Genomic DNA, 15,953 nt, shown 5'->3' on the forward strand with positions numbered 1-15,953 from the left:
GAACTGACCTTCAGGAAGTGGCCAAGGTTTGACCCCTTGACCAGAACAAACCTTCCTCATTAATCCCGACGCCCCTTCCCTTACGGCTCTGCCTTAGTAACAGTTATGCTTACTTGAGACTAATAAGTTTATGGATGCTAGCGTGTTTCTTCTCTCAGAGGATCCTTTTCTGTGTTAGCAGAGGCCTTCAGGAAAATGTGCCTTATTTTTTGTAGTTTTAATGGTATTTATTTTCTGCACAGGTAACAAATTCTCCTGGCTCAAACTTTAACAGTTATAAAAGGGGGTGCACTATAAACTTTCTCCCAGACCCCCATTCCTGGAGGAAAGCAGTGGTACCAGTTTGGGGGCATCTTTCTGGGGATGTTTTATGCATAGATAAGGAAATACATACACGTATTCTTCCCCCATACTTCAACATTCTTACACAAATGGTAATATATTCTGTATTCTGCTCTGTGCTTTTTTTCACTTTAGCTCTAGTGTTGTACACTTCTTCGGTACCTGAAGAACTCTCTGATTCCTTTTTGTGGCTGCATACTATTCCACTGTGTGGCTGTACCGTGATTTACCCTTCCCCTTGTGTATGGAAAGCTAGGTTATTTCTAGGCTTTTGCTATTGTAAACAGTCCTGAAGTAAATGGCCTTACACATTTGTCATTCTCTCAAGTTCAGATATATTGAGGTGGTGCTTCTTCCCAAAGACACAGAGTCAGACCCCTGGGTGAAATGCTTAGGAGAGAACAGAGCACCTGCCCATCCTCACCTCAACGAATTCATAAAAGCATGAACTCCCTGGGATGCAAGGGAAGTTAGGGGCCCCCAGGATAGGCAAAGCTGTTTCTCTGTATAGCTGTATTCTCTATATATCGGGTGAGGGAGAGAGAGTGGGAAGGGGGTGATGGGCAGGGACATCCTGCAGGGTGAGCCAGGGAGGGACGGGATGGAATGTCTGCTCCCCTTACCCTAAGTCTCACGGGCTAAGAGGACGGCATGTCCTTTGCACTGGTGACCCTAGTTTGACCACTGGAGTTCAGAGGAGAGATCTGATCAGGGTTCTGTTTCCACGACCTCAATCTGCCCAATGAGGTGCTTCATGCCACTGCACTGGGGGTTTCTTCCTCTGCTAGGAAGTCTTCCCTGCTCACCCAGCCCATGGGCCAGCATCGCTTCTGTATCCAGCTGCCCCACAGGCTTGGGTCTGCTAGAGAGGCCGCATGGGAGAGTTGGGGGGAGCGAGGACTTTGGGGCTGCACGGCCCTGGGTTTGAATCCTGGCTTAGAAGCAGTGTGACAGGTGATTTTAAAAATAAAAAAAGTTATTTAAAAATAAGGTGAAAGCATTAAATGTTCAAATAGAGTTATTGGACATGTAAGGAAACTCTTTGGGCTTGACCCTGGGGGTAGTCTGGATTGGGGGGAATGGAAATCAACTTCTCGAAGCTCTGGTTAGGGGAGAACTGAACATCCCCAGCTCACAGAATGTGAGGCTGCAAAAGGACTCTGGGAGTTTGTCTCCTCCTGCCCCCTCCTGCAGTGTTCTGGCCAAGAGTGTCACCCGTCCACATGACAGGTTAGCCACAGAGCTGGGGCACGGACAGGCGGAGGACTCTAGACTCTCAGGCCAGGGGTGTTAAAGAGTCTTTTCAAAGAAGAAGTGCAAGTTCCTGGGGAGGCAGGGAATTTGTAAACACAACTCGGTGAGAAACAAACACAGCTGACATCATGAAAAGGATGTGGTTTTGATAAGGACCAATTCATAAAAGCACAAACTCCCTGAGATTACAAGGGGATTACGAGGGAAGTTAGGGGTCCACAGGCTGGGCAAAGCTGCTGGGAGGGAAGGCGGGGGCAGGATGGGGGGTGACTGACAGTGGCTTCTCACATCTGCTTCGTGTTAGGTTTAGTAAAGTGCTAAGTCAGTGGTGCTAAGCAGCTCCTGGTTTAGCTTCTCACTGGAATAAGATTTAAAACCAGTGGGACCACGGGCTGCTGGCTGCTGGGGATGCGGCGTGACAGCCTTCCTAAACGGGGGGGCTTCATGGAGGAGGATGGTGGCAGCAGCCTTGCCGCAATCCCCAGGACAAAAGGCTAAGTTTGAAGGAAGGATGCTTCTTCACAGGTGGGCACTGTCCCTGCCGCACCCTGCTTAGAAGCCGTGGGTTCCTGTCACTGTATCTCTAACTTCTATCAGATCCTAATAGAGAAAAATCCCCTGAAGGCTTGTCACGTGGAATCAAAATGAGATATGTCTGGGGAGCAGGAAAGGGCAGACTTGCTGCCAATACGTGGAAGTTCAAGAAGGCAGATATCAGCTCAGTGAAGCAAAGAGCTTGTAGTAATCAGAGCTGCTTATAATTGAAAGGGGCTTCATTGATTCGCTCGTTCACACATTCAGCAAATGTTTATTAAGCTTCTGTTGTGTGCCGCTACCGAGCTGGGTGCTGAGGAGATGATGGTAAGAGAAACAGCATCTCCTTTTCAGAGGCTCATCTGGGCCAGTGGGGAAGACAATCAAACAAAAACAGTGACATGTGACCCTATGATGGGGTAAGGGAGATGCTAGGGGAGCACGTGTCAGGAACATCTAACCTATCTAGGGTAGCCAAAGACAGCTTCCTAAAGTAGGGAACATTTAAAGTGAGACCTGAGGGATGAGTTAGCCAGGTGAGGAGACAGGAGGAGGGGTCGGGTGGGGGATGGAGAGAACAGCATGTACAAATGCCCAGGGGTTGGAGAGAGTCATTTTCACTTGACGCAAATGCAATGGAGTTAGGCTGGAACAGAGTGCCTGTGTTTGCTGCTAGCGGAAGCATCTTGGTAGAGGTTTGGCATGGGATGAGGGAGAGGGTCTGCAAGCACTTGATGGGGTGGTGGAAGTTGGGACCGTGTTATTACTTGGCCTCTTCTGTCCCTAGATGCTTGGTTTTGAGTCTGCTGAGTCCCTGAGTTCAGCACGCTTGAGTCTCACTAGTGTGCTGCCTTCTCCAAAGCCAGTGATGACAGGAAAAGTTGGGATTTCTGGGGCCCTTGCTGGGAGCCCACTCTGCTAGACACTTCACAGGTGTTATCTTATTTCGCTCTCACTATCCTCTATTTGGGTAATGCGATTAGTCCAACTTTATAGATGGAGAACACAAGGCTTCCTGACGTTAGGTAATTTTAATTGACTCAAGGCCACATAGCTGGCTCTGTAGAACTGGGACTCAAACCCAGATCTGTCCAACCTGAATCCCAGGTGCCTAACCACTTCCCTCTGCCTGGGGCCTCCCCGATGGAGGGCAGGCGGTGGGCACCATCCGTCCTTCTGTCCATCCTCCCAGCGCCATCTCCTTCAGGACTCTGTCATATGTCTCCTTGAGAAGAGGCAGCTCCTTTGGGGAAGGCAAGTTGCAAGGCAGAAGCAGGGGATGGGTTTTTAAATCAGCATTAAAAAAAATGCTTGACAAGCCTCATGTTTTGCTTTCCTCGTAGGTGGTAAGGATCAATTTCCCAAAGAAAAAAATCAATCAGTTGGAATGTGTCTTTCTGGAGAAAGCCTGGCATCTGTCAAATGGGGAAAAAAAGACCCAGAAAAAGATTTTCTTGGGTGGTGTGCGGGGGGTTGCTGACTCAGGCCGTATGCTCCAACATCATTAACAAGTTGAAAAGCTGTTGCTCCTTGCAGGGATACAGTATTGGTGGTTCGAACAGCTTGGCCGAGAAAATCCTTTACAAAGCAAGGAAGGCTGGGGTACGAGGAGTGGGCCACGAGCAGATCTGGGGCCCGAAGCATCGATTAAGGGAATTGACTGCAACGCTGGAGCTTTTATCAGGCCCAGTGGTTGGATGTGATTGCTTTATGTGGAAACCTAATAGGAATGTTCTGACAAGTTGACAATTTTAATTGATAAACAATTATTAACAGTTAAGCCATGTTGAGGTGAGGCAGGCTGATACCTTGTGGTGATTAGTAGCGTTGCAAAGGAGGTCCTCAGGGGAGTTTGTAATCTGACACTGGCATTTGATCTCAGAGGGCCCCCAGGGCTTCAGACTGGGGAGGCCAGACCCTAGGCTTTGATGGAGAGTCACTGGAATTTTTCTAAAGAGCATTTTGCCATCTAGGGATTTGGGGCTCAGCATTGCCCTGGTCTCATAGCTTAATTATGTATTCACCTCCAGCCAGATGGGCATGGCCCACGTTAGTACAATTAGGGCCCTGATGAGGAGAGAGGGAGCCTCTGCCGATTCAGATACTCATTTGTTCAGCATGTATGAATATTTATTGAACACCTGCCATGTGCTGGGCATCATGCTAGGTGCTGGGAAAAAGCCCATTCCTTGCCTTCATGGAGGTATGGAAGACAGACAAATAGTAGGGGCTCACTCACAACCTGAAGTTCCACTGCCGAAGGTGAGAGGGAAGCAGTCAGGCAGTGGAAGGCTGGAGAAGTGAGCGGCCTGATGGAGACTGAAGGAGTCACGCAGACAAGTGTCACTTTCTCTGTGAAGCTCTTCCTACGTCTTCCCCTGTCCTCGACATGTGGAAGAAGTGTCTACTCTCTCAGGGCCCATCCTGCACTCTGAACTGGCTATGATTTCAGCACCAGTAATGTTCCAGTGCCCTTGCTCGCTGGCTCACCCACTCACTGGCTCACTCACTTGTCTGCTCACCCGCTCACTTACCCACCCACATGCTCGTCCATCCTTCTACCCACTCACTGGCTGACTCACCTGCCTGCTCACCCCACTCCCGCTCTCACACCCGCAGACTCCCTTAAGCCCTGCCTACCCACTCCCACCCCACCATACTTGTTCAGCTCACCTACCTGCCCATCATCGCTGAACAAGCGCTCGACAAATGCTCACCCACATCGCCATGAGCAACAATTACTCGCCGCTCCGCCACTTTGAATCGTAACAATCACCTCTCTTCCGCTCCGCCCAGTTCTGCATTTTCGTCCGCCTGCTGCCACATCCGCCGCCGCATTTCCGTCGCCCTTATATCGCCTGCGTCGTTCCGCCTCTTATCGCCCGCCATTGCGTGTCGTCGCCTCTTTGTATATCGCCACTTTGATCTGGGCACCGACAAACCTGCCCATCGCCCGCTTTCGGTTTTCGCGACCGTCATACTCGCCGTCGCCCGCCGAACAAACGTATCGCCTGCCTGCCAATAGCTCGGTGAAGCGGGTCGCCCTTATGCCATCGCCCGCTGGATCGCGGGTCATCGCCTGCCATCATACGCGCCGAGAACAGTGGCGTTCAGACATCGCCTCTTATAACCCGGCATCGCTGGAATATCCGGAACAGATCGCCTCGCCTGTATCGCCCATGCTGTGGTGTGGCGTTCGTCGCTCGCCCATCATACCTTACTTCGCGACAGATCGCCTCGCCCATCGCCGCAGGTGGCAGATCATATCGCCGAAAATAAATAATATTACGCCGCCATGGCGGGCGATAAGTAGCAGCCATCGCCCGCCGGCTGGCAATCATATGCTTATAACCCATCGCCAGCACCGGAACAGGTGTCATCGCTATCTTAACCATCGCCCGCTTCCGCCGCCCGGCGTTAGATCATGCTTATCGCGGTAATGCCGCCGTGGGTCATCATGCCTGCCCACATCATCGGCACAGTGCGTCATCGCTATGATGGATCATCGCGCGAACCGTGGCGTTCGATCGCCTCTCCCACATCATCGCCGGGCAAGTGTCATCATATATGCCCATCATCTTGGTATTGGCGATCATCGCCTGTACATCTCGCCGCCGTGGCGATAATCGCCTGCCTGCCCACATCATACGTATGAACAGACAGGCCTGCCTCGCCTGCTCGCCCCGCTTACCGTCAGCGCATAACCCTCGCCCGCGGATCGAACCGTTCGTGCCTCGCCCATCGCCCGCCGTAGCGACAGATCGCCTGCTCTTATCGCCCGCCCGTGGCATTTCGTTTTAGTACTCATATAACCCGCTCCGCCCGCTGAACAAATCCTGCCCATCTGCCCGCCGAACTCGCGCATAACCTGCCAATCGCCGCCACCCTTCCTTCCTCACCTACCACACCCTTCCTTCCACCCTTTTCGCTCCCTCACCCCCACCCTGCCTTCATCACCTACCTGCCAGTCCTCTCACCCACTCACCCACCCGCACGCTCGCTCGCCCGCCCACTCACCCACCCACCCAGTGGCTCACTTACTCATTCAGGTGCCATCTCCCTTTCCTGCCATCAGGCTGTTTATACCACAAAAGAAGGAACTGTGACTTATTTGCTTATGGTATTCCAGCACAGCATCTGGCACATAGTAAGTGCTTAATAAGTGCTTTTGGAGTGAGTGACTGCTCAGAGGAATGAATGGCTTTGAAAAAAAAGTGAGGTTCCCATGTGCCAGGCATTGTTCTAAGCAATTTACAAGTGTTAATGATTTAGTCTTGCATTTAATTTTTGAGGTAAGGGACCATTGTCCATATTTCGCAGGTGAAAATAACTGAAGGAGGTTAAATAACTTGCCTGAGTAACCCGCTGCTTACAACTGGGAAGCAGCAGAATCGAAACTTGAGTCCAGACAGCCTGGCTCCCAGTCTGTTCTCTGACCTTACATCCTGGCCTGTGGGAATGGAGGGCAGCCCTTGTCCCTCTTTGGACAGCTCTCTGGGGTGCCTGAGGGAATTCTGCTCTTTAGGGGAAGGGTCAGAAGCAGGTAAGTGGAGGATTCACTGCCCAGAAGAACAGGAGGCAGGGCAGGGCCTGGCCCTCTCTATATTCTGGACTCCTCTCTCTCACCCCTGCCTGCAGAACCCAGCTCACAGGAGGTGCCCGGTAAACACTGGTGGAATGAATGCACATGTACGTGGTACTGCTTGGATGGGCAGAGGGTGCGCGGGGGCAGGGGGACCCTGGGGTGCAAGCTCAAATTTCCCCCCGAAGCACAACCATTGGGGCTCCATGAGACAAAGGGCCTGAAGGTGGGACTGGGACCTCCTTTCATTCCATGCCCCTCTTCTCTGAGGACCAGAAATGGAAAGGGCTATGTCCAGTGCTGCCCTGATAGATGATCATGGACTGTGAGTTGACCCTGAACTGTGTTTCCTTCCCCACTCCCAGTCCCAGCCCCTCTAGTTTTACCAGTGCTCCTTCCTCCCCACCCCCTCCCCGCCTAACGCAGGCCATTTTATCATCCTCTGAGCTGGAAATGAGCCTAAGCATGCTCAGGGGCCATGGTGCCCCAGCTCCCCAGCCCAGTCCTGGGAAGAGGAATATTAACGACAACAGCAACATTTTAAAAAGAAAGCAACAGTTGTAACTAACCCCTGGTACTGGGTGCTTTGCATGAATTAACTCATTTACTCTGTGCAATAACCAAGTCAACAGCCATTCTACAGAAGGGGAAACTGAGGACCAGAGAGGTTGCTCAAGGACATGCAGCTAATGAGTGGCAGAGCAGGGACTTTGGCTTTTAATGCTATGCTGCTTTGGAATACAAATCAGCAAGGGCACCATCAAATTAAAGGGGAGTGGCAGTCTGGCTGGTGGCTCACGCCTATGATCCCAGTACTTTGGGAGGCTGAGGTGGGAGGATCACTTGAGGTCAGGAGCTCGAGACCAGCCTGGCTAACATGGTGAAACCCTGTCTCTGCTAAAAATACAAAAAGATTAGCTGGGCGTGGTGGTGCTGCCTGTAATCTCAGCTACTCAGGAGGCTTAGGCAGGAGAATCACTTGAACCTGGGAGGCGGAGGTTGCGGTGAGCCGAGATTGCACCAGAGGAAGACTGCGTCTCAAAAAAAAAAACCGGGGGGGTTTGGGGGAATGGGGAGTGACTCTGGGCCAGCTCAGCAGGTTGGGTGGGGGTCACACCCTGCAGGCCCCACTCCTGCAGCCCAGGAGAGTGTTTGGCCCTTAATGTCCTTCTGCCTTATCAGCCTTGCTGGGGAAGTGCTGCTTATTAAAACAATAATGGCCTCTTCATATATGGGGGCCAGATGTGGCCACAGCAATGAAAAGCCAACTCTAGATGGGCTGAGAGAAAGGATCAACCATTTTGATTCCTCCTGGCTGTGGAGGGGGCTGAGGGCTGGGAACTGTAAAGAACGAGTGGTACACATCAGATGAGGTGTTTTAGAACTCCGCGAGCCCCGCTACAGACACACACAGTAATACGTACACACATGCCGTGTGACCTTGGGCATGGCCGAATCACTCATGCTAAGCATGTCAGCTCAGAATTGGCACTTGGGTCTATGTGGATATAGGTTATTTTATTTCCAAGCTGAATCCAATGACAACCTGATCTGAGGCCTCTTGCCAAGAATGCTAATGGAAGACTGATCAATGTGCCTTGGAGTACTGGGAGGCTGGGTTCGGGGGTGGCTCTGGAGGCAATACGCTGGAGGATTCTGGGAGGCTACCACCCTTTCCCTGACCTCCCAGCCTTCTTGGGTCTTAGCTGAATGTCAGGCTAGTTGGCCAAGGGGCATGGAAGTTGTCTTTATTTATCTTGACCTTTTCATGTAAGTAATTTTTATAGTTCCATTAACTAGTAAGACCATTTGCAAACTTCCAGGCAAAATATATGACCACAGACACCTCAGGGACTTGCGGGTCATCCTGGGTGGAGGGCCAATAGAAGGGAGAATTGATTCAGAGGGCTTCCATGAGCTGGGGACAGCAGATGGGGCCGCCTTTGGTTAGGGAAGGGCCAGTGTTATCTGAGCAGCTTGATTGCAGAGGAGACCCCAACTCTGACGCACACACACCTTTGCTTGGTGCCAAGATCGCCGTCTTGGGTCCTGGCCTGCTTATGCAAGCTCACCCGCTGCCCCAGGACTGATGCCCTGGCCTTCCATCTGCACCTCTGAACACGTTTGTTCCCGGGCCAAGCTCTATGTCTGCGTTTGTGGAACAAATTCCTCTCAAACTTAGCTTGAATCAGTCACTCAAAAAAGTTGGCAGTTGCTATCATGGAGCCCTTTACTCCCAGAGCTGGAGGGAACATTTAGATCCTGTCATCCAATCCTTTCATTTCACAGACAGACAAACAGACCCCAAGGAGGGAGGGGGATCAGCAAAGTTCTCACAGCAAGTCAGTGACAGATCTGCTGCTGGAACTTACTCATCTCACCCTGTGCAAGCAGGCTTTTGGCATCACACGTGTGGGTGCAAACCTCGGCTTGGCTCCTGGACCAGTTAGAGTCCCAACCAAGAAACAGATGGCGTGTTTTTTTTCTTTTTTTCTTTTTTCTTTTTTTTTTTTTTTTTTTTTTGAGACGGAGTCTTGCTGGAGTGCAGTGGTACGATCTCGGCTTACTGAAACCTCTGCTTCCCAGATTCCAGTGATTCTCCTGCCTCAGCCTCCCGAGTAGCTGGGATTACAGGCACGTACCACCATGTCTGGCTACTTTTTGTATTTTTAGTAGAGACAGGGTTTCACCATGTTGGTCAGGCTGGTCTTGAACTTCTGACCTTATGATCCGCCCACCTCAGCCTCCCAAAGTGCTGGGATTACAGGCGTGAGCCACTGCTCCTGGGCCCGGATGGCATGTTAAGGAGGATGAGTGAGGAAAGTTTAATAATAAAATGATTTATAAAGGCAGGGGAAGGGCTAAGGAAAACCAATAAGAAATGGTGCAACATTCAGGCTAGCAATCGAGGAGAGCCACAACCACCCCTGGACTGGAAGCAATCCCTGGAACCTTTAGCTGGAGGGGAGAAGGACCACCACCATCACCACCCATGGCCCAGCCTCATGTCCTGCCCGCCCTCCCATCTCTTGCTGCTATTTCTCATTGACAGAACCCATCCAGAAGCCAGAGGCCAGGAAGCCTGTTAATGTCATCCATGCAGGTCAGCTTCTCTGGGCACAGAGAAAGGTGTAGGAGAAGGAGAATGTTGTGAACAGGACAAATGGAGAATTTCTAGCATGTGCATTTGTCAGGGGCAAAAATGAGTTCTGAAGCTGATTATATATAAGGCACAGATATCCAGTGTATCTGTGTTACTAGAATTTCATGGGAGGGGGTAATTAGGAAAAAAAAATGTCTAAAAAGGCTCTCATGGATAAAAGGTTAAGAAACACTGATCTAGCACATTGAGTTGCTGGCTATGTGAATTTGCACAAGTTACTTAGCCTTTTCTGTGGTTCAGTTTCCCAACCATAAATGGAGTGGTACTAACCCCCACCTCCAGGACTCAGTGTGGCTGTGTGTACTCAATACCTGGCAAGTGCCAGGCCAAGAAAGGACTTCTCGTTTGGCCTCTTTTCTCTTTTGCACTCACCACACTGTCCCTAGTGTCTACCTGAATAAGACCATCAACTGCAATACGAATGTTCGCTAAGTCATCCAGATTCCCTGTCCCCAGCTCCCAGGAGGAAAGAGGGGTGGAATAAAGTGCTGAGTCAGCACGCATGGCTGCTGCAAGGTTCTGCTTCCCAGCTTGACAGCCCTTGCTCCTTTGGGTAGACCCAGAGTGCCACTTTAGAAAGTAGGACTGGCATCATTTTGTATTTTCTAAGCACCTTTTTTGGCCTTGTTTTGTCATCTGGTCATCCCAGGGAGTAAGTAAATGATAGGGGAGGAAGGGGAAGAAGAGACCTTCCATGTCCCGTAGTCCTGTCTCCCACCAGACCAGAAGCCCTCTACCACAGGGGGCCGCCTCCCCCATGAAGCACCAGATAGCAAACATTTTAGACTTTGCGAAATGTCAGTCTCGGTGGCAACCCTCTCGACTCCGTCCTTGTAGTGCAAAAGCAGCCGTAGACAGTATGTAAATGACTGGGCATGGCTGTGTTCCAACAGAACTTCGTTTACAAAAATAGGCAGCCAGCTGGATCCCCCACGATTGGCAGAGTGAGCCCGCCCCCGCCCTGCCACGCGCATGTCAGTCCTCTATCCTTTGCATGATCATGGTGTCTTGCTCCCTACCTGTACAACAGCCCTGTGAACTGCTGAACCCATTCGGGTGTTAGAAAGTCTTGCCTTGGGTTAGGTGGATATCTGCTCCCTTGTCACTTGCTCCCTTGGGTCCCCATTGTGTCTGGGACAGAATGGCTCCTACATCTCTATTGGGCTTTCAGCCTGGTCAGCTGACCTTGACCTGCCTCCACCTAGTTCTTCCTTCTCCAGGTTGAACAACCTCCTGTCCCCTACCCCATCTCACCCTCTGCCTCCCGATCCTCCTCCCTGGCTTGTCAATATCACTTGCAAGGCATGGGTACTGGGAGGAGTCGCCAACAGCCACATGTGGAGTATCTGTAATGCATGGCCCATGGGGAGATAACAGGGATGTTTCAGACCCTGGATTTACCCTCACAAAGCTCACAAGAAAGGCATGCTTCTTTTCCCCGAGCTCAGCCTCAGAGTTCAGTCACAGAGAAGGCACCAAATCTCTGGACCTGTACCTTGGCTCAGGCTGTTTCTGGCCCCATGGGACCAAGGTGGCCAGGGGTCTTGAGGATGGTGGTGTGGGGTTCTTTCGGTCCAGACCACTACTGGTCCAGACTAACACTGAAAGGAGAAATGGTAGGAGGTCAAGTGTGCTACATCCCACCAAATGGGCAACCACCCTCCACCAAGTGCCGTGGAGATCGAGAGAAAGAAAGGGCTGGTTACTTGTGGAAAAATCTTTCACCCTCCATCATGTTCGAATAGGGTGGCTGGAGGAACCTCTCCCTTCCTGGCTTCTTGATGGGGCTGGATGATGGAGGCTGTGCCTGGCTTTGGTGGCCAGGCGACCCAGGGCTAGGGAGCTCAGTGGAAGTATTTCAAGCTTCCAGCTTTCTAAGGTGGTGTGCTGGAGTCAGTGCGGTCCTAGGTCAGAAGAGAAGCATCGAGGGATGTCAGCCATGGAAGGGTCCTTAAAGGCAATGTGTTCTAATGCCCTTGTTTTATGGACAAGAGCCTGAACCCAGAGAGTTGGCTTCTCGTCCAGTGCCATTTCCAAAGGAATAGAGGAAAGAAAGCAGGGGTCCCTGTGATAGAAAGCGGCTGGGGCTTGGGGGCCAGGAAGGGGAACCAGAGCAATGGCAGCAATCCATGTGTGTCCTGGAGGGGGTGGGCAGGAGGACAGATTGAGGGGATTCTTAGCTGCATGGGACTTGAAACCTCATCTGGTTTAATCTTGATTTCCCAGTGAAGTTGCAGGGCCCAGAGAGGATGGTGAGTTATTGATATCACAGAGTGATGTTTGTAGACACGAATCAGGGCTGCCTGACACCCAAGGCTGGATTTGTTCTGCAACCCCACACCACCACCCTCAACACCCCGATCACCCTGGTCCCACAGGGCCATAAACAGCCTGAGCCAAGGGACAGGTCTGCAGATTTGGTGACTTCTCCGTGACCAAGCTCTGAGGTTGAGCTTGGGGAAAACAAGCATGCCTTTCTCACATGAGCTGTGGTATTCTTTCCTGGGGCAGGTGAGTGTGGGGCTCACAAGCATGGAACACCTACTGTGTACCAGAAAGCATGAGGGCTTAAAAAGGAGGAGTGGGAAGCAGCCTGTCTCCCCCAGGAGCTGGAGATCCTCAAAGGAGAGACAGTGCAGACATAGCTACCTCCCAGCGTGTGCCGGGATGGCCTGTGCCAGAGGCTGAGGGAGTGTGTGTGAAAGCCCTAAGGTCTGGCACATAGTAGGTGCTCAGAAAATGGTAGTGCACAGGAAGTGGCAACAAATGGCAGCAGCTGTCAGCTGTGTTAGACATCCCACAGCCCGTGTGTGTGTGTGTGTGTGTGTGTGTGAGAGAGAGAGAGAGATGGCAATAGCATCTCGTGCTTATTGAGTACTTACTATGTGCCTATATGCCAGGCACTGGTCTAAGAACTTTACGTGTTTTACTTCATTTAATCTTTGCAGCAACCCATAAGGTAGGCACTACTGTTGTCCTCATTTTACAGATGGAAAAGCTGAGGCATGGAAGTTTAATTGTTTATTGTCCTGTAACTGTAATTGTAATTGGCAGATGTGGAATTTAAACTTAGATCATCACATTGGCTACCACCCTGGCCTTGCCTGCCAAGGCTGGAGATGGCACTGCCCTCCAGCAGCACTGTCCCCAACCAGGGATCTGTCTGCAGTTCCCTACAGACCACCCGTCGCGTGTCCACGACCTCTGTGCAGGATGGGAGTGAGTGGAGGGTAGAAGAGGCTTGAACCTCACCAGGAGCCTGTCCTCAGGGCCGAGGAGACTCTAGTAACAACAGCAAGGTTCACACAGCATTTTCTATACCCCAGGCCCTGCTCTGGGCACTCCATCAACTCATTCAATCCTCACACAGCCTGTGAGGCCCATCCTGCCACCGTACCCCACAGAACAGATGGGGCTGACACAGAGATGGAGGTAACTCATCCAAGGCCTAGAGCTGATAAGGCGCTTGGGCCAGACCTGGCATTCTGGATGCAGTCTGTTCTCAACCCCTGCACATCCTGCTGCTTGCCGAGAAGGCTTGTAGCATGCTGGGAGGTCAGAATCAGGACTGAGGCAGGGTGGTGAGACTGTAGTTCATATTTCTCAGTGGGGCCAGGAGAGGGCGAGTGGCTGACCCCATCACACAGCTGGTGCTGTCAGAGCCCGTCTAGCCACCCCGTCCATGACAGCAGATGGAAGTGCAGCAGTGTGAAGAGGAACTTGACAAAACGCCCTGTTTAGAGTTGTAAGTTTCCAAGAAGGAACCCAGGGTGGCAGCACCCTAACCCAGCTCCTCCCAGGCAGTCACTGGCATGGGGGTCTGTGGTCTGAAAGAGCTTAGGGGACCCACATGCTCTAGGAGCAGCAGCTGAGTAACCCCAGGCCTCTGGAGACGGGCTGCCAGCTGCTGGCGTCGGAGTCGGCCGCCCCAGCACCAGGGATGGCCACCGCCACCCTCCCTAGGAGACTTTCCCTGCGGCACCTCAGCCCTTCCCCACCAGGTGTCCAAACACACAGTGGCCCAACTGCCAAATATGGCAGTCTGAGCCTCGGGTATTTGCTATCAATATTTCATGCTTCAAACAACACTGTCTAAACAACACCTATGAAATATGAATGGATTGAGGTTTTGACAAGCAAACAGTGCAGGCAAAATACCAGGATGATGAGGAAAGGAGGGAGATGCACCTGCATCCCTGGGGTCAAGCCAAGGGACTGTGGGATGACCATCCTCCATGCATAGCACAGAAGCTGACCCTGAAGCTGCTGCCTTAACAGGGTCCTTACCAGGGTCCAGAGGCTGGATACGGGACTGAGCTGGGGTCTGTGTCTGCAGTGTTGGGGGCGGTGCTCTGCAGACTGTCCTGCTGGTCTCTGGGGCTTCAGAAAGGGACCAAGGGAAAAGGCAGTGCAGTGTGGAGCTTGCTCAGAGCACCAGAAGGCTGTTCCCTCCCAACTTGGAGAAGGCACAGGAGGCAGGTGGATGGGCTGGGTGTCTAGGGTCAGGAGCAGGGGGCAGGCAGGTCACTGGGTGGTCTTCCTTCTCAAATTATCTGCCCTCCACCCTATCCCTAACCTGTGTGGTGCTGAGCATGTTGAAGCAGCTCCTCCACCCTCTGTCTCTGGTCACCACTGACCCTCTTGTGGGCCTGTCACAGCACCCCTCTGCTGTTCCCTCTGGAATGGCCCCACCGCCAGCCCCTGAGCCATGTGGGCGGGGGAGGATGTCCAGCCTGGGCAAAATGTGAAGTCCCCACAGCCTTGGGCTCTCTCCACCTTCAGAGGCCTCTAGCTCCAGGAGCCACCCCAAGCTCCTTCCTCCCTGACTGAGAGGCCACACACTGCACAAGGGGCCATGAACATTCAGGCCTCAGCTTCTCCAGATATAAAACAAAGGGCCAGGACATGATTTTCTCTTAAGTCTCTTTGAGACCTGACACTCAGCAGGTTTGCAAGTCACTGCTTGATTTCACCGCCCTAGGCAGAGACCCCAGGGATCGGGGTCCTGCTCTCTGCAGTCAGAAAGCAGTTGGCGGTGTCAGTGAGCTAATATGACAAGCTGTAACACTGATGGGTCCAGCTGTGGAGCATGCGGGGACCTCAGCCTGTCAGGGTGGGGATGAGGGAAAGGAAGCAGCTGAGGCCAGGGCTGGGAGCTGGCTGGGCTGAGGGGCTGGCATCCCATGGGGAGCCAGAGGATGGACACTGCTGTGTCCTGGGGGCATTGACTCATATAAGCTTGTTTGGAAAGTCCAGTGGGAGCCCGGGCAGCAGGAGTGACAGTCTTGCTAGCTGCCGCGTGAGCAGCACATTGTGATTCTAAGTGGAGCTGGTCCCCGGGGTCAGGGCCCACTGGGTTCTCCAACAATGGGTTAGCCGCTTCCCAGGGCTGTAAGTGAGCGGGGCTCCAGCACTGGGGAAGTGCCACAACCCTCCCCAAAGGCTACTTGTAGCAATCAGAAGGACCCAGGTGCTAGGGATCTCCAGACACACCACATCCCAGCCTTGCAGTGGACAGGCTGACTCCAGACCACTGACCAGTGGGGCATGTGAAATGGCTCTTCTGGGGTCTACCTTGCCTGGGGCCTGGGCAAAGCTAAGGCAGCAGCTTCGGGGTCAGTTTCTGTGCTTAGGAGGGGCCAGAGGACCACGCCAGTCATTAAATGAGCCTTGTTGTTTAACCCAACAGCATCTTCCCAGTGGGCATTTAGGCCAGGCAGTGGGTGGGAGGCCACGAAAGGGGGCCATCTGCTCCCCTAGCCCAGGCCAGTACTGGGCAGAGAGAAGTCCCTTGCTTTCAGGAAAAAAAAAAACAACACACACACATCTCGATCTGGTCTAAGAAATTGACAGGGTTGATGATAAGTGCTGATTCCCTGAGCCTTCAGACTTGGTGGAGGTGGCACATGGGGGCTTTCTGTAATCCTTCACTGATGGCTTAGATGGTGGGGCAGATCTTTCAGGAGCAAAAGATGACCTTGAGGAAATGTGGATTCTGTCAAAGAAAGAGAAAAATAATTTCCCTTCCTCAAACTGCTGTCAATCAGCCTCGGCACCAGAGTGGTTGAGGGAAAGTGC

The 15,953-nt window shown here is 52.2% G+C and overlaps 1 protein-coding gene across 28 annotated transcripts in view; it reads left to right on the forward strand.

Annotated features, from left to right (window-relative positions):
• MEGF11 (multiple EGF like domains 11) overlaps positions 1–15,953 on the forward strand; it is a 422,037-nt gene that overhangs the window by 205,849 nt on the left and 200,235 nt on the right. The window lies entirely within an intron of this gene.

The sequence above is a fragment of the Papio anubis genome, chromosome 7, assembly GCF_008728515.1.
Source record: "Papio anubis isolate 15944 chromosome 7, Panubis1.0, whole genome shotgun sequence".
NCBI classification, from domain to species: Eukaryota; Metazoa; Chordata; class Mammalia; order Primates; family Cercopithecidae; genus Papio; species Papio anubis.